A 10,120-nucleotide genomic window follows, 5' to 3' on the forward strand; every position below is an offset into this window, starting at 1 on the left:
TATCATTTATCCTATTGCATTATGATATATACTTGACCACCTTTATGCATATTATAGGTTTAAACGGAGTTTCACATGTAGGGGTGAAACCAGACAGGCTTCAGATGGATAATCCTTGTACTGTATCCTATTTCATATTTTCTGATTAGATTCAGAAGCGGAGCAGATGAGGATTTGCAGCGGTTCCTCTCATTGTGCTCCTTCATCCTTGTACTTGGGGCTTGTTCATGATTCCGATCATCTTCCAGAGGGTCTTCTTGGTACCTAAGCACACATAGCATTCCGGATTGAGGTAGTAGCCATGTCTCACGTGGGTCATACGGAATGTCACTAATGAGAGATGTCGCCTTGGTCTTGAGAGCTCTTGCATATGCTTGTGTCATCGGTCCACTTGGCACTTGGAGAGACGGGGGCAGGTCCATGGGGATAACCGTAGAATGCTCCGGATCACCCCTCCCATTGGGAAAGATCCGAGCTCGGATCGAAAACCTCGTCACCATGGAAGGGAGATAGATACTTGACATTGAATATGTCGCTCATGTTATACTTGTCGCGCGGTATGTCGATCTTGTAGGCGTTGTTGTTGTAGTGCTACCACCTTGAACGGTCCATCGGCTGGAGGTAGTAGTTTGGACCTTCGTTCATTGGGAAGCGGTCTTTTCAGAGGTGTAGCCACACAAGATCTCCGGGGTTGAATAGCATGGGGTGCTTGGTGATGTTGATCTTGGTCGCGAGTCGTTGTACTTGGCGCTTGATGGTGTGTCTTGTATCTTCATACATCTTTTTGAGATAGCTCGCTGTGCACTCACGCCCATGTTGATGCGCTCATGTAGTGGAAGCGGTAGGATGTCCAATGGGGACAACAAGTTGAATCCGTAGACGACCTCGAAGGGGGACTTGCTGGTAGTAGAGTGTCTTGCTTGATTGTAGGCGTACTCGGCGATGGGTAAGCATTTCCTCCCACTCCTTGATGTTCTTCTTGATTAACATGCGGAGGAGAGTAGATAACGGTTGGTGCCCTTTGTTTGGCCGTTGATTTGTGGATGGTATGCCGATGAGAAGAGTAGCTTGATTCCGAACTTGGCCCATAGTGTCTTCCAAAAGTAGCTTAGGAACTTGATGTCGTGGTCTGACACAATTGTTTTGGGCACTCTATGCAATCTCAGGATTTTCCTACAAAAGAGATTTGCAACATGTGAAACATCGTCAATCTTGTTGCACGGGATAAAGTGTGCTATCTTAGAGAAACGGCCCACAACAACAAATACCGAGTCTTTGCCGTTTTGAGTTCGTGGCAAAGTAAGCACAAAATCCATAATCATGTCTTTCCCATGGGTGATATCGAATAGGAAGTGGCATATTGAGACCATGTGATTGAGCGGTAGACTCAGCTTTGCGACATGTAGAGCATCAGTTGGTGTAGTGTCGGACGTCGCGAAGCATCTTGGGCCACAAGTAGTTGTTCGAGAGCGTGGCATAAGTCTTGTTGCGGTTGGAGTGTCCCATTAATTCTCCACCATGAGCTTCTTGCAAAAGCAACATAGAAGAGAAGACTTGGGTATGCAAAGCTTGTTAGTCCGTATAAGGTAGCCATCTTTGAGATAATATCGCTGCCAAAATTGTTTTGCTTGGCACTTAGCATAAGGAGTTGCAAATGAAACATCATGCACATACAAGTTTTTAATGTGCTCAAACCTATGACATTCAATTCAAGTTGAGATTTTTTTTGAGATCAATTCAAGTTGAATTACAAGCATGCATTTGCGGGAAAGGGTGTCCGTCACAACATTTTCCTTACCTTTGGTGTACTTGATCACATAAGGAAATGACTCAATGAACTCACTCCATTTGGCAATGTCACTTATTCAATTTTGTTTGGCCCTTAAGGTATTTAAGCATCTCACGATCCGTATGGATGACAAATTCACGAGGGCGAAGATAATGTTCCTTCACATGCAAGACTCTCACTAAGGCATATAACTTCTTGTCATAAATGGGGTAATTATGTTGTGCTCCGGAAAGTTTCCTGCTAAACTATGCGATTGGGCGCTTCTCTTGCATTAACACGCCACCCATGCCATTACCAGTAGTGTCACAATGCACTTCAATTTTTTTATCAAAGTTGGGTTATGCAAGCAATAGAACATGCGTAAGCAATTTTTTAAGCTCATGAAATGATGTGTCTTGGGAAGGTCCTGAAACAAATGGTGCATTATTCTTACTCAATGCATGTAATGGTGATGCAACATCGCTAAAGTCCTTAATGAATCGGCGATAAAAACCGGCTAGGCCAAGGAAACTACGCACTTATTGCAAATTGGTTGGTTGTGACCAAGTTTTAATATCTTCAATTTTAGACTCATCAACTTGAACACCCTTAGAGGAAACAACAAATCGTAAGAATAAGCTTGCCAACACCAAAAGTGGGCTTTTCCATGTTAGCATAAAGTCGCTTGTTTCTAAGAACTTGCAAGACATCCCTAAGATGTATGACATAATCTTCAAGAGATTCGCTAAACACAAGTATGCCATCAAAGTATATCACAACACATATACCAATATATTTGTGAAGAACCTAATGCATCACACACATAAAAGTGCTAGGTGCTTCCGATAAGCCCATAGGCATGACTAACCATTCATATAAGCCAAATTTAGGTTTGAAAGCCATTTTACATTCATCACCCTCTTGAATGCGAATTTGATATTAGCCACTTTCAAGGTAAATTTTTGAGAAAATGGTGGCTCCGCTAAGTTCATCTAACATATCATCAAGGTGTAGAATGGAGTCTCTATAATGAACGGTGATATCATTTATGGGACGACAATCGGAACACATGCAATAACTACCATCTTTTTTAGGCACAAGAATAATTGAAACGACACATGGACTTACGCTCTCGCGTACATACCCATTCTCTAAGAGATGTTGGACTTGCCGTTGGATCTCTTTTGTCTCATCGGGGTTGACGTGGTATGGTGCCTTGTTCGGTGAAGGTGCACCGGGAATGAGGTCAATGCGGTTTTCGATTCCACGAAGTGGAGGAAGCCCGGGAGGTAGCTCATCGGGAAATATGTCCTTGAATTCCTGCAATAAACAAGACAACACCAAAGGTAGATGTCGTGAAGTATTAGTCCTCACCGCTTCATCTTTGCACACAAGTACAAAGCAAAGAACACTCGATGGACTCTCACTCACATCCCTCATGTCTCTTTTGGTGGCTAGAAAGCACTAAGTTTTTATTGTCGTTCATTGTGGAGTCGCTCAATTTTGGCTTGTGGCACTCACTCTCTTTTGGGTGGTTCACTCACTCACTATTCTCTCCATGATGGTTTGAAGCTTGCTTATCAACGATCACTTGACTTGACATGGGCCGGAGCACGTACTCCTTGCCCTTCATCTTGAAGCTATATTGATTGGTCCATCCGTTCTGGATGACACCACGGTCGAATTGCCAAGGTGATAGAGGCGAAGGCGTCCCGTCTTTCAATGATATGGTGGCTATCGTTTTTGGTGGAGTAGACTTTGACGATCCGATTACGATCGTGCGAGGATGTCGTGCCTAAGCAATCGCTAAACCAACTTTGAGGGGTTATTGACCACACCGGAGCACGATCAACCTGACCGCGAAGGTCTATTTCCTGCAAGCAAACGAAGAACAAGCAAGAAACTGAAATTGCAATCTGGATATTGCGAATATAAGAGGAAAGCTTTCTTAATGAAGGTGGGGTTCTGTGACATCTTGGTCTGGTCGTTGAACACAAAGAAGTACGCGAAGTTGCAGCTATGACGAACTTCTAATCTAAACAAAACCCAAAGTCTAAACGATGCCCTAAGGGCTGTATATATGGAGGAAGAGGGGGAAATTTCATGGCCCTTGGAGGAGGGGTCCGAAACCAACCCTAACTCTTGTTTCCCCACACATACTGACTCTAAAAAACAACCTATAATCAAGTAATTCAAAATTACATGGGCCTAGCACAATAATAAGGTGACGCAATACCTAGAATAGCCTCTGGATGAAATTTATGTAGTGGCATCTTGTATATTTCGTCCAAGGCTTCATGCACTCATTATGGTGGCTCCAAGTCCTGGAATCATCACTTGTAACTCCGTTCTTGTTCCCCTTGCGCATGCCATCATCTCCATGCTTGGACTTGCTCCAAGGTTCATCTTTCTTGTCCAAGCTTGGCCCTTCATTTGTAATAAAACAAATGTATCGAATTTAGACAACATCATATTCTCGTGAACATTACATTCGTTACCAAGAAACGAAAGTACCTGGTAATTCAATTGGCGTGCGCGAGCTCTAGTAATTGGTCCAATATGTATAGCAGCAGAGGCTGTGGGTGTAACAATGGTATTGATGTCCTCATCATCCTCCCCTTCTGGAAATGAAGTCGTCCTCGACGGAAGCTCACCTTCCTCACCCAAATAAGGCTTCAAATCTGCAATGTTAAAAGTGGGACTAACCCCAAATCTGCAAGCAACTCAAGTTTATATGCATTATCATTTATTTTCTCTAACACCTTAAAAGGACCATCAGCACGTGGCATTAGCTTTAATTTGTGCAAATTAGGAAATCTATCCTTACACAAATGTAACCAAACAAGATCTCCAGGTGCAAACACAACATGTTTTCTACCCTTATCTCTAGCAAGTTTATATTTAACATTCATACGATCAATGTTTTCCTTAGTTAACTCATGCATTTTTAAAATCAATTCAGCACGTTCTTTAGCATCAAAATTAACCTTCTCCGAAGATGGAAAAGGCAACAAATCAATAGGTGCACGAGGTAGGAAACCATACACAATTTGAAAAGGGCACATCTTAGTAGTAGAATGCAATGAACGATTATAAGAAAATTCAATATGAGGCAAGCATTCTTCCCACATTTTCTTATTTTTCTTCAAAACAGCCCTAAGCATAGTAGACAATGTTCTATTGACTACTTCAGTTTTTCCATCAGTTTGGGGATGACATGTAGTACTAAAAAGTAGTTTAGTCCCCAACTTAGCCCATAAACATCTCCAAAAGTGGATAAGAAATTTAGTATCATGACCTGAAACAATAGTATTTGGCACACCATGCAAGCGAATAATTTCACGAAGGAACAAACCAGCAACATTAGCAGCATCATCGCTTTTATGACATGGTATAAAGTGTGCCATTTTCGAGAATCTACCCACGACAACAAATATGCTATCCCTCCCCTTCGTTGTTCGAGGTAAACCCAAAACAAAGTCCATAGATATATCCTCCCATGGAACACTAGGTACAGGCAAATGCATATTGTAACGCCCCGAGACCGATGTGCCAGTTGTCCTCTAGTTTTTCGCTGTTGTTGCCGTGTCATTGCTTGCGTGTCATGCATTTCATATCATGTCATCATGTGCATTTCATTTGCATACATGTTCTTCTCGTGCATCCGAGCATTTTCCCCGTTGTCCGTTTTGCTATCCGGCGCTCCTATGTCACCCGGTGTCCCCTTTTACCTCTTTTCGTGTGTGGGGCTTAAACGTTTTCGGATTGTACCAAGACTTGTCATGTGGCCTTGGTTTACTACCGGTAGACCGCCTGTCAAGTTTCGTGCCATTTGGACTTCGTTTGATACTCCAACGGTTAACCGAGGGACCAAAAAGGCCTCGTTTGTGTTGCAGCCCAACACCCCTCCAAACTGGCCCAAAACCCACCTAAACCCCTTCCATCATCTCAGTTGTTCGATCATGATCGCGTGGCCGAAAACCGCACCTCATTTGGACTCTCCTAGCTCCCTCTACCTATAAATATGTGCCCCTCTCCAAATTTCGCGGTCTAACCCTAGCCCCCTCCCTCTCCTCGCGCGCCGGACACAAATCCCGCCGACAGACACGTCCGCTCCGCCATCCACCGCCACGTGGCATCCTCTGATTCGCCGCCGCCCGCGCCCACTTCACCGTGCCGCCGCGGCCCGCCGGAGCCCGGGTCGGGCCCTCCCGGCCCATCTCGCCGTCGCCGCGCACCGCAGGAGCCCTGCCCCGAGCGTCGCTCGACTCTCTCCTTCGCCGCCTCCTCGCGCCACCACGCAGCTCACCGCCGGTGATCTGCACCTCGCCGCCATCGCGCACCTAGCCCCGCCGCCCTTCGCGCACCACCGCGCCGGCCTCCTCCGAGCGGGTCGTCGCCCCGTGCGTGTCCTCGCTATGCGCCGCTGCCCGGATCCGGCTTGCCCCCACCGGATCTGCCAGTTCCACCACCGCGCCGCCTCGTCCCGCTTCGCCGGTGCCGCCGCCTTTGCCCCGATCCAGGCGGGATCGGGAGGACGACGAACGCGCCTCGACCTCGTGGGCCGCGTGGGGCACCGCATCTCGTCCGGCCCGTTCGCTCCGGCCCGCCTCTGCCTAGCCTCTTTCCCGACTGGGCCGAGCCCATGGTGAGCGAGACCCTCAAACCCCTTGCCCTGTGCGTGTTTTACCTATTTAGCGCTCATCTGTTTTTTTCTGGAAACGGCTAAGTCTTGAGATTCCAGTTTTTTTGTGCATTCTTCATCATATTACAACTCATCAACTGTTGCTCCGATTCGTGCGTGTAGCATATCAGAATGTTCGTCTCGACGAGTACATCATTTCATATCATTGCATCATTTTCATTTGAGCTCATCTTGATGCCCGAAATGCTGTTGGAAGAGGGCTATGTGATGATTATGTCAGATCTGTTTCAGCAAATGTCCTTTTGTCATTTTTGCCATGATTAATGTGTGCATGCTATGACCCTGAGCTCTACATGTGTTTTGTTATATGCCATGCCATCTTTACAGAGGTGTATGCCATGTATTTTTTTGATCTTTGTGGTGACTAGCACAAGTATGCAAAGTAGCGTAATCGTTGATGCTGATTTCAGGGACTTAGAATTTCACTAAGTCCTTGTCCTGATTTTGTTGTTATGCCATATGTTCATGTTGTTTCCTAGTGATCCGTGCCTATTTTGAAGATGATCAGTAAGGATGTTTTGTTAATTTTGTGGTGCTCTATCCATCCATGTCTTTGTTTTCATTTATGGAGCACCCTAGCTTGAGTCAATCGAGCTCTACTTTTGCTATAAAATGTTCCTGGCAGATTGTTAACATGTTTAGCGATTTTGCCGAGGTTGTTGCTATTGATCCGTGCATGCTATGTTGTTTTTCTTGCCATGTCTAGCTTATATGCCATGTCTTCTTGCCGGGTGTATGCTTATATTATCATGCAATGCCTTGTAGTGAGTGCATCGAGCTCGTAAACATGTCTACTTGTTAATCTGTTTTGCATGCTCCAGTTTTTCACTAAGTCTGAATCTATTTATGTTTTTGCTATGTTCACATGCTTGCAATTGTATTTTCTGATCCCTTTTGTCTCAAGGTCACTAAGGGACTTTTGTTATATGCTTTGAGTAGCTTCATGACATGCCTTTCTTTGCCATGATATGTTCTTGTAGTTTGTAGTTATCGTGCTCTAAAAATTGCTTCCTGATGATAAATTCCTGATATCCTGCTTATTTCACTAAGTCTGAAACCTGTTATCATTTGCACTTTTGCCATGCTTGTTTGAACCTGTTAACGAGTGAATTAGCCGTAGCTCAGTGTTCATCTTTTGTCAAGCATCTTGAGTGGATCCCTGCCATGTATTTTGTTGCCATGTTTGAGTGCAGTAGCTTATTTATCTTGATGCATTTAGGAGGCTACTTGCTGTTTATCGCAGACCGGTGCCATATTTGTTTTGCTTGCCATTTCCAAGCCATGCATCCGATTCCGGTGATCTTTATATCGATTTCAACTGAAATCACCTCCTCTTTCCAGTGGCACTCTTGGATTTCCATGTTGAGGCCAGGTTCAATCATTCATTTCCAAATCATGCATATGCACCGCATACCACATCCCGCATATCATACCATGCTCGTGTGTTGGTTGTTTACTATGTTGTGTGCTTCTTTCCGGTGTTACTTCTTCGGGTTGGTTCCGATAACGTCGCATTGTGAGGACCCGTTCGACTACGTCCGTTTGTCTTCTTCATGGACTCGTTCTTCTTCCTTGCGGGATTTCAGGCAAGATGACCATACCCTTCAAATCACTTCTATCTTTGCTTGCTAGATGCTCGCTCTATTGCTATGCCTATGCTACGATACCTACCACTTGCTTATCATGCCTCCCATATTGCTAAGCCAAGCCTTTAACCCACCTTGTCCTAGCAAACCATTGTTTGGCTATGTTACCGCTTTGCTCAGCCCCTCTTATAACGTTGTTAGTTGCAGGTGAAGATTGGAGCTTGTTCCTTGTTGGAACATGGATATTTTGTTGGGATATCACAATATCTCTTATTTAATTAATGCATCTATATACTTGGTAAAGGGTGGAAGGCTCGGCCTTATGCCTGGTGTTTTGTTCCACTCTTGCCGCCCTAGTTTCCGTCATATCGGTGTTATGTTCTCAGATTTTTGTGTTCCTCACACAGTTGGGTTATAATGGGAATCCCTTGACAGTTCGCCTTGAATAAAACTCCTCCAGCAAGGCCCAACATTGGTTTTACCATTTGCCACCTAGCCTTTTCTTTCCCTTGGGTCAGCCGGCTCAAGGGTCATCTTTATTTAACTCCCCTGGGCCAGTGCTTCTCTAAGTGTTGGTCCAACTGAGCGATGTCCGGAGCCACCAGGGGCAACTCTGGGCTGGCCCACCTGACGTCTAGCTCATCCGGTGTGCCCTGAGAACGAGATATGTGCAGCTCCTATCGGGATTTGTCGGCACATATGGGTGGCTTTGCTGGTATTGTTTTACCATTGTCGAGGATGTCTTGTAACCGGGATGCCGAGTCTGATCGAATTGTCTTGGGAGAAGGAATATCCTTCGTTGACCGTGAGAGCTTGTGATGGGCTAAGTTGGGACTCCCCTGCAGGGATTTGAACTTTCGAAAGCCGTGCCTGCGGTTATGGGCAAATAGGAATTTGTTAATGTCCGGTTGTAGAAAACCTGAAGTTGATCTTAATTAAAATGCATCAACCGCGTGTGTAACCGTGATGGTCTCTTTCCGGTGGTGTCCGGGAAGTGAACACGGTGTTGGAGTTATGCTTGACGTAGGTTGTTCTAGGATCACTTCTTGATCATATATTTCTCGAACATGCTTTGCCTTCTCTTCTCGCTCTCTTTTGTGTATGTTAGCCACCATATATGTTAGTCGCTTGCTGCAGCTCCACCTCATACCTTTTACCCTTCCTATAAGCTTAAATAGTCTTGATCACGAGGGTGTGAGATTGCTGAGTCCCCGTAACTCATAGATACTTCCAAAACCAGTTTGCAGGTGCCGATGTTATCAAGCATGTGACGCAACCAAGCTCAAGGAGGAGCTCGATGAAGATCTTATCCTTTGTGTTGTTTCATTCTAGTTGATCAGTAGTGGAGCCCAGTTGGGGTCGATCGGGGATCTGTGTAGCATTTGGGGTAGTCTTATTTTATTTTGGTTCCGTAGTCAGACCTTGATTGTATCTAGTTGATGTAATGCTTTATTCATGTAATTGTGTGAAGTGGCGATTGTAAGCCAACTATGTATCCTTTTCCCTTAATGTATTACATGGCTTGTTGTGAAGATTACCTCACTTGCAACATTGCTTTCAATGCGGTTATGCCTCTAAGTCGTGCTTCGACACGTGGGAGATATAGCCACATCGAGGGCGTTACACATATATAAACCATGAGGATTGAGTCGTGACTTAGCTTTTTGACATGTAGTGCAGCGAGCAACAAAGCGCTCAACATCCCGTCTCATCTTTGGCCAAAAGAAATGTGTAGCAAGTATATCCTCCAGTTTCTTCATGCCAAAATGTCCCATTAATCCTCCTCCATGCGCCTCCCGCAACAACAAAAGACGAATGGAGCTATCTGGAATGCATAGCTTGTTAGCATAGAACACAAATCCATCATTAATGACGAACTTGTTCCATGTTCTTCCTTCTTTACAATTCTGCATTACATCTCTAAAATCAGCATCATGCACATATTGATCTTTGATGGTCTCCAAACCAAATATTTCAAAGTCAAGTTGTGAAAGCATAGTATAGCGACGAGACAATGCATCAGCTATAACATTTTCTTTACCCTTCTTGTGTTTAATAACA

The sequence above is a fragment of the Triticum aestivum genome, chromosome 1A (assembly GCF_018294505.1).
Source record: "Triticum aestivum cultivar Chinese Spring chromosome 1A, IWGSC CS RefSeq v2.1, whole genome shotgun sequence".
Lineage (NCBI taxonomy): Eukaryota > Viridiplantae > Streptophyta > Magnoliopsida > Poales > Poaceae > Triticum > Triticum aestivum.